The sequence below is a fragment of the Talpa europaea genome (assembly GCF_964194135.1).
Source record: "Talpa europaea genome assembly, chromosome: 2".
Lineage (NCBI taxonomy): Eukaryota > Metazoa > Chordata > Mammalia > Eulipotyphla > Talpidae > Talpa > Talpa europaea.
This window is the reverse complement of record NC_140068.1, coordinates 43861611-43877014: the sequence shown is the minus strand read 5'-3', so window position 1 is coordinate 43877014 and position 15404 is coordinate 43861611. Positions and strand designations below refer to the sequence as shown.

At 42.2% G+C, this 15404-nt stretch overlaps 1 protein-coding gene across 1 annotated transcript in view; it reads right to left on the bottom strand.

Moving 5' to 3' along the window:
• Window positions 1-15404, bottom strand: part of SCML4 (Scm polycomb group protein like 4) — a gene marked incomplete at both ends in the record, with an annotated part of 102145 nt that overhangs the window by 59442 nt on the left and 27299 nt on the right. The window lies entirely within an intron of this gene.

The window sequence follows — 15404 nt, the reverse complement described above, 5'->3', positions numbered from 1 at the left end:
GCCAGGCCCTGCAAGGTGCTTTTACAGTGCTTGGGTCCTGGCTTCATTTCAAGGAAAGCAAAACCCCTGGGACTATACTGAAGTAGGGAAGATACTGGCCAGGTGGAGAGGAGAGGAGATTCCCAGCTCTAAACACAACTGATAGTGTTACCAGCAATGAGACAACTTGGTCTGTGTCACAGATGTATCCTGACATAATAATAAATAAACTATTTTCTCATATTGACTCCTGTGTCTTTGGTTGGGCTATAAATTGTTGTGACTTTTTTTTCTGTGGAAGAAATATAACTGTTTAAATCAATTGTATTGAAGTTAGTCATGTCTCTCAATCAACTGTGGACCGAGATTTACCTATAGGATGCCATTTTAACATGCTGTAGAATTGCAAAAAATAAAGTGGAAACAGCCCAAATAACAAGCAATAAAGGATGACTATATCTATAGGAGAAAACAATAAACTAGTTGAAAACCTTTAACAATATTCCTTTAATAGCATGAAGTTGAGTAAAACAGCATCACACAAATTCCTCGTAAGAATTATCTCAACTAGGCAAAAATTTGTATGGTGAAAAAGTAAAAGGAAACATGATAAAATGCCAAGATAATCATCAAAAAGCTAATGTTGCTTGTCTCTGGGCAGTAAGATATTGAATGGTGTTTTTGCTTTCTTCTTTGTACCACTTTGCATTGTTTGAATGTTATTTATTTTTTATTTTCTTATTAATGAAGTACCATTGTTTTATCTCTTAGCTAATATTTTGATAATATAGGATTTCTTCCCTTAGGTGTGCACAGGGTAGCTCTCCCACCACCAGAGGACCCACAGTCCTCCACCATAGTCTGTTGTGCCCTCCCCCTGCCCCGAGTCTCATCCCTCTCTCCTCCTCCCTTCTTGGAAGTCTCAGATCTATGGTCAGTTTTCAAGGATTGTTTTTATAGCTTGTCTTTGACCCTCTGTTTTGTTTCTTTATATTCCACATATAAGTGACACCATAAGTATTTATCTTTCTCCTTCTGCTTTATTTCACTTAACATAATCTCTTCCAGCTTCACTCATGTTGCTGCAAATGGCATGAGTTTATCTTTTTGATCGCTGAGCAGTATTCCACTGTGTATATATACTACATTGTCTCGATCCATTTATCTGTTTGGGGGCATTTAGGTTGTTCCCATATCTTAGCTATTGCAATAAACAGGTTTCCTTTCAAATTGGTGTTATTGTGTTGTCTGGGTAGATACCTAGGAATGGAATTACTGGGTCACATGGCAGATCCATTTTTATTCTTTTGAGGAATCTTAACCCTGCTTTTCATAGAGGCCAGACCAGACTATATTCCCACCACCAGTCTAAGAGGGTTTCCTTTTCTCCACGCCCTTGCCAGCACTTATTTCTGTTTTTTTTTTTTTGAATATGGGTTGTGGTTTTGATTTGCATTTCCCTGATAATATGTGATGATGAGCATTTTTTCATGTGCCTGTTAGTCATCTTTATGTCTTCTTTGGAGAAGTGCCTACATAGCTCTTCTGTCCATTTTTGGATTGGGTTGCTTCTTTTTTTGTTGTTGTTGGGTTTCTATGAGCTCTTTGTAGCTCTTCAATATCAGTCTCTTGTCAGATGTATGGTGTGCAAATATTTTCTCCCATTCTGTGAGGGGTCTCTTCATTTTGGTTACTGTCTTTTTCAATTCACAGAAGCGTCTCAGTTTGATCAATTCCCAGTTGCTTATATTCTCCTTGTGTTCCTTGCTGTTGGAGACAAATCCACAAAGATATTTCTGAAGGTTTTGTCATGGAGCGTTTTGCCTATGTTTTCTTCTACATATTGTATGGCTTCAGGTCTTACATCCTTTTATCCATTCTGAGTTCATTTTCATGTATGGTGTGAGATGGTAATCTATTTTCAATTTTTGCATGTGGCAATCCAATTTCCCAACACCATTTATTGAAGATATTTTCCCTGTTCCAGCATATATTCTTTGCTCATATATGTATGGTTTTACTTCTGGGCTCTCGATTCTATTCCATTGGTCTGTGTGTCTGTTTTTGTTCCAGTATCATGCTGTTTTAATTATTATGGCTATAGAGTATATTTTGAAATCTAGCAGTATAATACCATCATTTTTCCCTGTTTGAATTTTTAAAACATAGGTAGAAAAATAGTATAAATGGAAAAAAAAACAATGAATGAATAATCTCATTCTCTGAAAGTTTCTATAAGGAATTTGTGCCTCTTTAAATGGCCATGATTCTTTTTGTTTTCTAATGATTTTGGCTCCTGAGCCATAGAACTTTGCAGGTCACCTCTTTAACATCCCCAAAAATATATAACAAAAAGACCAAAATGACTTTATCAACAAAAATAATGGCGAAGGTTTTTTCAGATCTAAAAAGAATGTCCATAAACAGATGGTGAGAAGGGATGTTTTACTGGGTCCCCTAGAAAACCCCAAAAGATAGTTGCTCTATTACCAATAACCTCAAATTCTGTCCAAAGACATTCTATCCATGGAGATATAATGTGATACAACCAAATATATAAATCACTCAAGAACTACTAAAATCCTGGAGGCAAATATGATACCTCTGAATTGCTGTTTTCAGTTGCAAACTTCTGTGAATACACACTGCCTCAGTTCAGATCAGATTTGGAAAACATCTTAAATCAAAGAGCTTTAGTAAACACTGAAAGATTTTGTCCCTAGAATAGCCTAATCATCAAGTCTCTAAATCTCCAAGTTATAACCTTTAAGCGGTTGTCAAATCCTGGCTTGACATATTAAATCAAATGATTTGCTGCTGGTTCCTAAGTCTCTCTCTGCTTATCAAAACAAGGCTTAGCTAGAAATATTACACCTGAAACCAAGAGAAACTAAGATCTGTTCTGTGAATTTAGGGATGACATTTTACTTATTAGTCTTGCAAATCTAATCCATATAAAACACAGTCCTAGATAATAGTGTTTCATCAAAGTAAAGAGCAAGGAACTACCAAATCCAAAGCTAACACCAAACCCATGTGGCCATTGAGTCATCTGGGAATTATCCTCAGGCATGGATTTGGGTATCCACTTATTCATTCACTCGTCTTTAATTCATTCACCCCACAAATACCTGTTGAATATACAGTGAACGTCAACTGTTGTGCTTCAGCACTTGGATCAGATGAGAGTAAGACACACCTAAGATATTACTGACTATGGAAAAGCAGACAAGAGGCAACAATAATATGTGAGATTGAACATATAACAGAGGTTTCTTATGAGATACTATGAGAACACCAAAAAGAAATCAGTTCTTTTAGAAGAACTGGGAGGAGTTGGTTAGGAAAAGCATGAGCAGGTGACAGTAGTGTTAGGACTTTCCCAGGCAGGTATACATTGCTGGCAATCCAGCAGGTAGGTACAGAAGTGTTTGGCAGTACATAGAGTAGGAGGGGGGCAGCCAGACCAGAAACAAGATATCAATGGCTTTCTGCTGTTTCTAAGAGCATTGAAAGGGTTTAGTTACAAGGATCTCTAGACTTCTAATGCATTCTAAGTTATTTCCTTCTATTAACTGCTTGGAACAGGATCCTGGCCTTGGTATTATGGTCTTTCTCACTATCATTCCAGAAACACAGCCAGCATCCTATATTCTCTAGTTCTCAGGTACTGAGTTGAATCCACCACAAGCCAGTGTCTCTAGTTTCATTCCTTTGCCCGCAGTCACACACACCTAATACCCCTGGTTCCACAGGCTGCTGAGGTCTGCACATGGGTAATTTCCAGTTATAAGGATGCATCTTGGCATCTATCTAAAAGTCAGCCATACTCAAGATGACTCAAGCCCTCCTGCTCCAGAGATGACTCCTGCTCACACCCTCATCTCTCACTTCCCCGAGCTCCTCCACCACCCCTGCCTGCACCGTGGGTTTCAGCAAGCACTAGTCCATCGATGGCTGTGTGCTTCTCTCATTGTTTCAGGCACACCCTTGATTTCTGTACATTTCCGGAGGTCAGGGGCCATGTTTCATATGTCACTCTGCTCTTAGCACCTGGTGCGATATTGCACCCACAGAGTATACCTGGCACCTGCGGCAATACCTTTCTCCACGAAGTCTAATCTCACCAGACTAATGGCCCACAGCTGCAGCCAGAGGTATGCCCTCACAGTTTTAAGTACTATATAGAAATATAGCACTATAACGGAACACTTTGATGGAAAATGAGACCTTCACACACCATATGAAGAACAGGGACTGCAATATAATTTGTAAATGAAGAAGAATTCTCTTAATACATATTTTTCCCAATTCTGACACAAAAGTTGAGCCAATAAGCCAGAGCCAACACTTACTTCCAGGACTCATGTTTTGCTCTCTGACACTGTTCTCCACTCTAAATAGAACCAGGACTGTTTAGAGAAGGCTGGTTCATTTATCTTAGGCACAGAGGAAAGTCAGGATTAGCTTAGAATGTCTTATGACCAGAACAAGGATGATTTTAAGAATATCAGTGCTTGTGCTAAGAGGACAAGGAAGCAAGTTATAACAATTTATGAATCAATAATAACAATAGCAGCAACAGTAATGGTAATACAGGGTATTGAAATAATTGTTTGTAAAATGCTATGAATTCTTTATGATACTCAGAAGACTAAGGTAAAGTGCACCAAATTCTAATTGTATTTATTTTAATACAATTGAAGGGTGAATAGAATAAAGTATCATTTATTTTAGTTAATCTTAATGTGTATGAGAGAACTTATGTATACGTATTTTGTGCCATTAATTACCTATATACCGTCTCTACCTGTCTAAACAGGAATGAGTACAAAGAAACTGTAAATAAGTCAATTTGTCCTGGAAAAGTAAGAAGGGGCAAGGAATAAAGAAGACTATAACCAATAACCAACTCCTGCTGCCTGACGTAATAACCACATAGAAAAAGGGCTCCAGAGAACGGCCAAGAGTGATGAATCTGCCAAAGGTCTTCAGAGAACAGTAATGAGCAAACTTGTTCTTTCAACCCCTAGGACATAAAGCTTCCAATGTGCCTAGTAGGAATGTGGAGACTTCAAGACAGCATTCTCAGCACAGTAGGACTCTTAGCTCTCATGGGATAGGGTACAAGGACTTTCCTGCCTCCTTGTAACATCTGCTGTGAGGGCAGACTCTAAAACCCGCCAATTCCACTCCAGGCTGGGTTGAACTCACAAGCACCCCTCCCCCGAACCCCTCCCATACCGGAACTTGCCCTGCACCCCCGGAGGGTGCAGCATTTAGGGAGATAGAAAGCCAAGATTCACATGTTTAAAGGGAAGTAGGAAAGACGCATAAAGCAGGAACAGTTAGCATGCACCCATCCCAACCTGAAGGATATGGAAAAACTTTAGAATATCTGTAAGCATGAGCAGTAGGCACACCATAGAGTTAAGAATAACTTACTGACTGGGCAGCTGCTCAGCTGTACCCTAAATCTCCTATTTTCTGAGACCCACCAGTCTCCTCAGGCAGACAGGAAGAAGAGAGAAGCTCAAGCACCACCATGTGGGCCTGCTGGCCTGGAGATGACCTTTCGAAGGGAATCTCCAAGAGTATGGGGAAGCAAGTACAGCGCCAGGCGGGACCGGCTGTGCCAGCACATTGTTTCAGGTGTCACTCTCCTCTTTAACTCAATCCCCCCACTTTGACAGGTCTTCCCCTTCAGGTTATGTCCTTCCAGAAGACAGCGCTCCCGAGATTCTCTGGGCTGGCCCTGTCTCCCTCAGGTTTGACTGCAATTCTCTGTAGGAAAGAGGACTGCCTATAAAGGATTTTTTCCAAGGTTGCTGTGACAGTGGGTTGCTGGCTAGGTTGGCCTAGTAAGAGGTGCTGGTCTGAGTTTGGATGGTGGGAGTTGGCATGGGAGAAGCCAAGGAATCTCTTATCCTCTCCCTTTGCTTTGCTGGCTACCAGCAGGCACTGCTTCTGCTCTGAGACTCTGGCTCCTGCTCCCTCTGGACAGGCCCACCCATCTCTGCTAGATGACCTGCCCTGGCTTCCGAGACACCACCTTCCCCCTCTGCTCCCGCTGGTCTAGGGGTGCTTGCAATTGTCCAGTCTCCCATGTGGGGATCTTTCCATCACCGTGCAACCACTTCCCTGAGTTGTATACTTAGTGTCTTAAATACTAAAGAGATTGCATGGGCATCACCCTACAGAACCAGGGCCCCACCCCAGGGCTCTCTGCACAAATCACTACCTACAAAAGCCTCCCAGATGACCCCTGCCTGGAATGTGGGAAGTTGGCAATAGAGCTGGTTAAGGGGCCAGTAGAGAAACCTGACTCTTTAAGTCACATCTCCACATCCTTGTAGGACCTGAAGAGATGGCACTGGCACTAAAGGAAGACTACGTGGTATGGGCAACCCAGTCAACTTGCTGAGCATGTGATGACGGGATGGATAGAAGAGCACACTTATTTAGTCTGTGCTACGGCATAGAAACTGATCCAAAAAAAATTTTTTTAAGATTTATTTTTTATTTATACAAGAGCTGGAGTACAGGCCAGAGTCGCAGGAGGGTGAGAGGATTCACCAGAGATAGAGTGGGGAGCAGAACAGGCAGACTGACTGAAATACACTGCTGAGGGGAATAGTGGGTGAGTCAGGAGAGGTCTGCTGTTATATGTGAGATTCTCCCTGGCTGGCTGCAATCGAACCAGCGCTGTGGGGGCTGCAGATAGCTTCATAGTTCTACGTTCAACCCGCTGCGACACTGGGGAGGTCCTGATCCAAAATTTTTAAAGAGATTGTTAAGAGTATGTCTAGGAGTGGTGAGGCAGCACTTGTTGGAGGAAACTTGTCTCTGCTAGGAGGTGGAGCCAGTGACTTTCTGACACTCAGTCTCTGAATTCGCATTCTACAGTGTAAAGGGAGATACTTTTTAGGGGAGCTACAAGTATTTTTTTTTTTTTTTTGAAAACCACTATTTCCTGTTTTGTTCTCTATTTATACTTTACATTTAGTTTTGAGAAAGCACTGGTGGTTTGGTGTTTGGTTGTTTCTAGTTCAATCTTTATCTACAAAGCAAACTCTCTTTTCAAGATGGTTTTTTTTTTTTTTAAATATAAACAAACAGTAGACCTAGATTCCACTACTTTGCTAAGGAAAATTCTTAAGACTTTCACGAAACAACCTGATTCAAATAACAAATCACAAGTCTCTGTCTCACAGAGTGGGACCCCAGTCTTGGGGATCTGTGAATTCCTGAACGATCTCACACAGAATTTCTGCAGGCAGCAACATCTCCAGCACAAATTTTCAGGCAAATCGCTATTCAGGCTGAAGTACAGGAATATGTGCTGTATCTTCATCACGACACTCTTTGCAGAAACACAGAGACATCTGAGGCATCTGTCAAAGCTATGTGATGAGCCATCGCAGCTCAGGAATTGCTCTCAAAGAATTCACTGTCTGTGAAAGATAAACCACTGGGGGCCCAAAGTATGCGGGATATAGTGGTCAGCAGGAAATCAATATGAACACAACCCAGGAACCATCACCTTCACCTCGTGTGCAGTTCAAGGAGAGATGTACTTTAAAGGTGAAAGTAGGGCCTTCCTGGTGGTGCAAGGGGTTAAGCACCACACTATGAAGCAATCTGCAGCCTCTGCAGCACGAGTTCAATCCCCAGCCCACCAGGGAGCAACCCCATGGAGCAGCAGACCTCTCCTGTCTCGCCGGCTGCTCCCCTCAGCAGTGTATTTCAGTCAGTCTGCCTGTTCTGTTCCCCGCTCTGTCTCTGGTGAATCCTCTCACCCCCCGCATCTCTGGCCTGTACCCCAGCTCTTGTACACATGAATAAATAAATCTTTAAAAAAAAAAAAAAGTGGAAGTAAAGAACAATGGCACATAGTCTTGAAACTAATTTTGTCCCTCTGTGTTTGGTAGATGAAAGGTTTGCTTCCCTCGATAGACAAAGGACTACGATTCTGTGGTCAAGGAACTGGTCGGAAGAGGTGGTCAGGGAGCAGCGGGCAAGGCTCAGGAGAGCTGGTTTTGAGTGGCAATGCGAAGCAGGGTAGCAAGGTGACTCTCGGGAGTTAGTGTCCTGACCCATCAGCTGGAAACACCAGGGCTTGCCAAGGTCACCTCGCCAGGCTGCCATGAGAATCAGATGAGAAAATGACCCTAGCCCCTTGTATTCTGTAAAAACCTGTGTCATATAAATTGTTGCTATTCCCAGACAAATAATTCCTTTCCTTTGTTCCCTCAGTAAAGAGTTGACAGGAATTCTATTGCTTAACCAACTTGATTGCAGGGCCCCAAAGGCACATAACAAAATCATTTACTTTTATTTACCAAGCTAAAGAAATATACCCAAAGGCATCACAGAATACCACTCTCCTCATCTCTTCCTACACAGTGTCCTGTTTGTCCCGAATCCAGTCTGGATTAGACCCACCTCGTGGGGGTGAAGCTGCTATTGACATCTGAACTGAGAGACTCCTGAGTTCTCTAGAAAGCTGTGGGGCTGGGAGGGAAGGGGAAGGCTTGTGCCTGGCCCGTCACCAGTATCATCTGTACAGGCATCCACTGAACACTGGTTCTCCCTCTCCCTTTGTCCTTAAAGAAAAATCCCTGCGTTTTCAAATGTTGGGAGTGCAAACTCTCGCCGGGTCTAGGAATAGAATAGTGAAGGGCAGGAGGAACTGAAAAAGGGTACAGGAAAAACCTCTCCTGGTATTTGCTTCTCTACATTAAAGGAAGGAAAATGAAATACAGCCCCATTTGCTGCTGATCATCAAGGACCACAACAGCCTCTCAGTTGTCCTAGCAAGCACAGCAGCAGCATTACCCCAGAGGACAGGGTGGTGAGGACACTACTCTGGCCCGCGAGAACCCCTCCGTACAGCCTGTGGGCCCCACAAGCTTCACAGCTTACCATAGAACCAGGGCCCAAAAGCAACTTATCTCTCAAAAGAGAACTGCTGGCCAGAAATGGACTCTTCTCCCTTTACTCGTTCCCCCTATCATTCAACAAACAATTTGTGGGCATTACTGCATGCTAGCCCCTGCGCAGAGCCTGCGGGCCAAGAGGAATCCAGATGCTCAGGAAGCAAGGGAAGCAGAGCACACACAAGCCATGTCTCCTGAACCCCAGCCCATCCCCACTCACAGTACCCCGACCTCCTCACCCCATGAATCTTTTCTCAGAGGAACCCTGCTGGCATGCGTGCAGACAGAGCACCCCTGAATTCTCCATGCCCCTTTTCTCAGCACAAAGCTCCTTAATTTTGGTCTCCCAGGATGACTCACTCATTCCAGATAGTACAGGACAGAGCCTCTGTAGACAGCCTGCCAGCCAATAGCCACAGAGCCAAGTCTGTCCTCAGGCCATCCCTGAACAACCCCTTCCCGCTGGGGGCACCAGCCCTTGCAACACAGTTTTCCCAGTCCCTCTTGCCCCTGCCAGCTACTTCCCTCACACTTGAGTCACTTTGCTTCAGGCGCTGCCCCTCGTAGACACTGTAACACTAGGGCCCAGCTCATAGGACCAACAAAGGTGCATACAGTAAGTGACTAATAAATGAAACATACACACACACACACACTGTACTTTCTTAAATCCTCACTACAAGCCTGTAAGGCAGGTTATTACATACCCTTGTTACAGAACACAGAGCCTGTCAAGTCTACACCAGATGACTCAGAAGGCTGTGTCTTGCCAGAGAGTGCATTGCTGGCGCCCAGCCCAGGCTCTCCACCACCACCTGGTTAGCAAAATGTAAGCTGCAGACACCTAGGGATGCCCTCTCCCAGGGCTTTTGTTTCTGGTGGGAGGTAGGGTGGGAGCTGTTGCACTCCTCCAGGCCAAAATACCTGAGAGCCTTGCATGCATCCTGCACCCTGAGACAAGTCAGTGGTGTTATTAACACCCTATGGACGATGCGAGGTGGGTGGAGGAAGTTTACGTGACCTCCAGGTGCCTTACAGGACTCCCCAGCAAATAGAATTTGATTTTTTTTTAAAGATTTATTTATTTATACAAGATTACCCCATACAAGAACTGGGGTAGAGGCCAGAGATGCAGGGGGTGAGAGGATTCACCAGAGACAGAGTAGGGAGCAGAACAGGCAGACTGACTGAAATACACTGCTGAGGGGAGCAGCGGGTGAGTCAGGAGAGGTCTGCTGAGCCATGTGGGTAGCTCCCTGGCCGGGAATTGAACTCGTGCTGCAGTGGCTGCGGACAGCTTCATAACCCCTTGCGCTACCAGGGAGTCTTAACCCCTTGTGCTACCAGGGATGCCCCAGAATTTGATTCACTCATAAAATGAAATGGAAGGAGGGGAGTGATACAGCGATATAACTGTGGCCTTCCACTTCTTAGCTGCTAAAAGAAAGGTCAAAAAGAAAAAATAATGATTTTTTGTTGTATTCCCTGTCTAATGGTTTAACACTCAGCAAACAGGGGTCTTCATGGATAATTTTCCAGTTCTTCTCCCCTTCTCAAAGATCTGTTGAGACTACTCAACGGTAGCTAATCAATTCTTAATTAGCTTTCAAATTTACCTTTTGGAAATCCATACCTATATGAATATGTATTGAACACTTTGTAGGTGAAAGGCGTTTGTGCCAGGCCCTGGAGGGACTCTGGGACATGCACGCAAACAGAAAAGTACCTGTAGGCCAGCTGGCAGGAATGCTGGGTTCAGGATAGTAGTGGGAGTTGGGGAGAAAGTCTCAGCAGAGCTCAAATCACAGACAAGAGAGTATCATGAAAAAGCACTAAAAAATACGGGGACTACACCTGAAGGGATGAATCAAATACTGTACAAAAATTAACAACAATGCAAGAAAATAAATAAATAAATCTAATTCTTTTTTAAAAAGGTTGACACAGAGATGTGTCATTAGCCTGATGTTCCTTTTTTCAGATAAAGAACAAGATGGAATTAACAGGGACAGTGATGCCAGAGCTGCTAGGGACTACTGGTGTCTGTTTGGCACAGAAAGGGGAAGGATCTCCACCTGGAGACAGCAGGACACACGAAAAAGGAATTGCCAGAAGGGGCGGAGGCATTGACAGCTGCTCATCGCTTCATTGAGCTCAAATCTCTTCAGGCTCAGACACAATGACAGCTCACATGCAGCAGGGATTTACAGACAGGGTCTCAGAGCTGCTGTTGGAAATGGTGGAGAAACAATGGAAAATAGAGAAGCACTCAGAGTAGAAGGGCAAATTTATCCCAATTTTCAAAACAGCTTGGATTCTGGATGTGAATAATCAGTTACAGAAGTGATTATTAAACAAATTGGTAAGCGCTTATAAAAGAATGTGGAAATCATGAATATGGGAACATTGGCTCCTTAAGAGAAAATGTCTTTAAAGTTTAAGGTTTAACTTAGTTAAAATGACTTGGGGTGGAGGGAGAGAGTTAGTTTGGAAATCAGAGGAATGCTACAACCGTAGGCTGTCTGGATTATCCTTTGGACAACATGTCCCAATTACATAAGCCAGATAGTAAATGAGAACAGGATAAGACTCTTGGCTGGGTCAGCATCCGATGTAGAGATGTCACCCAAGTTCTGAGCTCCATGACAAAGGTCAGCACCATGCTGCTGGTTGTCTCCGGTGGCATCCACAGTTCTCTAGCTATAGTCTCCCTGATGACACGGAGGGGATTTGGAATGCAGGGCTAGCAAATAAGCCGATGACACAAGTCTGGGAGGGACAGCTAACATGACAGATTACAGAATTAAGATTCAAAAAGTTTTAGTTCATTAGGCCAAATCAAATGAAATTTTTAAAAGACAACTATCATTCCCAGGTGTACAGGAGAGAAACTTGATAGGAATGACTTCTTGTGTGATAAAGATTTAGGACGTTTAGTTAAAAACAAGACGTATTTAGACTATGGTGTGGGTCGCTCTATCAAAAAGCTCGTGGGAATATAAAAGGTCTAATCCAGATCAAGGAAACAATAACCCCATTGTTCACAGAACATCTGGAGTTTTATACTTGTTTCTTGGGGCAAAAATTAAAATAAATATTGAATCCAAAAGGACAGGAAAAAGGCAAAAGGAAGCTTCCCCTTGCGGAACAGTTGAAATAACTGAGGACAGTTATTCCATGTGGCCCCACAAAGCAGAACAGGATCCAGTATGAATTCTCCAAGATGTGCCCCATCAGGTCCATGCCCTGTGTAGTCCACTCTCACACGATGGTGAGAATTTTAATTAAATGATTAATTTAAATAATGACTACTCAGAATTCTCATTATCTCATACCCAATCTAACTAAAAACTGGGAAAGCAATAGTTAATACATTTCCTTGCTTCAGTAGCAAGAGGAACTGAATGAGATCCCATGTATTACAACCTTATTTGTGCAGGACAGGAAGCCCCTCCATGCAATGAAACACAGAATCCAAAACTGGGAAATAAACTGGACAGTCAACTCAAGCTAAACAATCCCAGGACAGGCCATGTGGGTTTCTCCTTACTGCTTCTAACATTGTGTCTTTCTCACTGTGAATCAGATAGAACCCCATTCTTTCTGCTTTCATCTCTTCTGTCACTTCTTTTTATTTTTTTCTTTTTCTTTTTCTTTTTTTAAAGATTTATTTATTTATTTATTTATTTAAGCACTGGTTACAGTCAGAAGCGTGGGAGGGTGAGAGAATTCACCAGAACCAGAGTGGGGAACAGAACAGGCAGAGTGACGAAGTACACTGCTGAGGGGAGCAGCGGGCGGCAGGAGAGGTCTGCGCGCCATGTGGGACCCTCGCCAGTGGCCGGGGATCGAACCGGTGCTGCAGAGGCTGAGGGCAGCTTCACAGCCCAGCGCTCAACTGCTGCGCCACCAGGGAGGCCCACTTCTGTCACTTCTTTTTAGGTTGAGTTGAGTTCTATCTGGGGTGAATCCCAAATTCTAAGAAGTCCAATAAGGAAGAACATGTAAGCCTATTAAAATACAGTCAGTATAGAAAAGAAAAATATTTTGTCCAGCCCAAACATCGATCTCTTTTACTGTGGGCTTGTTATCTGTCTCTTGTTATATTTCAGAATAGATTTTGTTTTTTTTTTTTTTTCCTTACTAAATGCTAATTTTTTTTTTTTTTATTTTTTATTTTTTTTTATAAATTTTATTGTTATATTCCCCATACAATTGCAGCCCCCCATTCTGACCCCAATCCCTCCCCTCCCGCCCCCGCCCCCCTAAAAGTGTCTCTGGTTCATAGTTTTTTGTTGATTTTGATTTTCACTTTCTTATAGTTATTCATTTTCCTGGTCCCTTATTTAAGTTTTCTAGATTCCTGCTATGAGTGAGACCATCCGGTATTTTTCTTTTTCTTTTTGGCTTATTTCGCTGAGCATGATCCCTTCCAGCGCCATCCATGTTGCAGCAAATTGCATGTGTTTATCTTTTTTGAATGCTGAGTAATATTCCATGGTATATATGTACCACATCTTCTTGATCCAGTCATCTATTTTTGGGCATTTGGGTTGTTTCCAAAGCTTAGCTATTGTAAACAGTGCTGCTATAAACATAGGGGTGCAGGTGTTCTTTGGAATTGATGTTTCTGTGTCCTTTGGGTAAATACCTAGGAGTGGAATTGCTGGGTCATATGGAAGCTCTATGTTTAGTAGGTCCAGAAATCTCCACACAGCTTTCCACAGTGGTTGGACCAGTTTGCACTCCCACCAACAGTGCAGAAGAGTTCCTTTTTCTCCACACCCTCGCCAACATTTGTTGTTGCTAGTTTTTTTAATATGTGCCATTCTCACTGGTGTAAGATGGTATCTCATGGTAGTTTTGATTTGCATTTCCCTGATGACAAGTGATGTTGAACATTTTTTCATATGCCTGTTGGCCATTTGCATTTCCTCTTCAGAGAAGTTTCTTTTAAGCTCTTCTGCCCATTTTTTGACTGGATTATTTTCTTTGTTGTTGTTGAGACTCATCAGCTCTTTGCAGATTTTTGTGATCAGTCCTTTATCATTAGTGTTGGGTGCAAAAATGTTCTCCCAGTTGGTGGGGTTTCTCTTTGTTTTTGTTATTGTCTCTTTTGCTGTGCAAAAGCTCTTTAATTTGATATAGTCCCAGCTGTTTATCTTTGCCTTCACTATCACTGCTTTGGGTGATGTGTCTGTAAAGATGTCTTTGATGTGCAAATCACGTAGTGTTTCGCCTATATTTCCTTCTATATATTTTATGGTTTCAGGTCTTATGTCTAGTTCTTTAATCCATTTTGAGTTGATTTTTGTGTATGGTGTGAGGTGGTGGTCAAGCTTCATTCTTTTGCATGTAGCGACCCAGTTTTCCCAGCACCATTTATTGAACAAACTTTCTTTGCTCCAATGCATAGTCTTTGCTCCTTTGTCAAAGATTAGTTGACCATAAACCTGTGGGTTTATTTCTGGATTTTCTATTCGATTCCATTGGTCTGTATGTCTGTTCTTGTTCCAATACCATGCGGTTTTGATGATTATGGCTTTGTAGTATAGTTTGAAGTCTGGGAGTCTGATGCCTCCATTCCCTTCTTTTTTTTTCAGGAGAGCTTTGGCTATTCGGGGTTTTTTGTGATTCCATATGAATTTCATCAATAATTGTTCTATTTCTTTGAAGAATGACATTGAAATTTTGATTGGAATAGCATTGAATCTGTATATTGCTTTTGGAAGGATGGCCATTTTAATAATGTTTATTCTTCCAATCCATGAGCAGGGGATGTCTCTCCATTTCTTTGTGTCTTCTTCTATTTCTTTTAACAGTGTTTTATAGTTTTCTTTGTATAGGTCCTTTACCTCTTTTGTTAGATTTATTCCCAAATATTTGATTTTTTTTGTTTCAATAACAAAAGGGATGGTCTTTTTGATTTCTTCTTCTTCAGATTTATTGTTTGTGTATAGGAAGGCTACTGACTTTTGCGTGTTGATTTTGTATCCTGCCACTTTACTGAACTGATTGATGAGTTGAATTAGCTTTTCTGTGGAGTTTTTGGGGTTCTCTATGTATAATATCATATCGTCTGCAAATAGTGATAGTTTGACTTCTTCTTTTCCTATTTGGATTCCTTGGATGTCTTTCTCTTGTCTTATTGCCCTGGCTAGGACTTCCAGTATTATATTGAAAAGCAATGGTGAGAGTGGACATCCTTGTCTTGTTCCAGATCTTAATGGAATTGCTTTCAGCTTTTCACCATTGAGAATGATACTGGCTGTTGGCTTGTCATAGATGGCCTTTATGATGTTGAGGTATGTTCCTTGTATCCCAAGAATTTCAAGGGCTTTTATCATGAATGGGTGTTGCACTTTGTCGAAAGCTTTCTCAGCATCTATTGATATTATCATATGGTTTTTATATTTCTTTTTGTTGATGTGTTGGATAACGTTGATTGATTTTCGGATGTTAAACCATCCTTGTGCCCCTGGAATG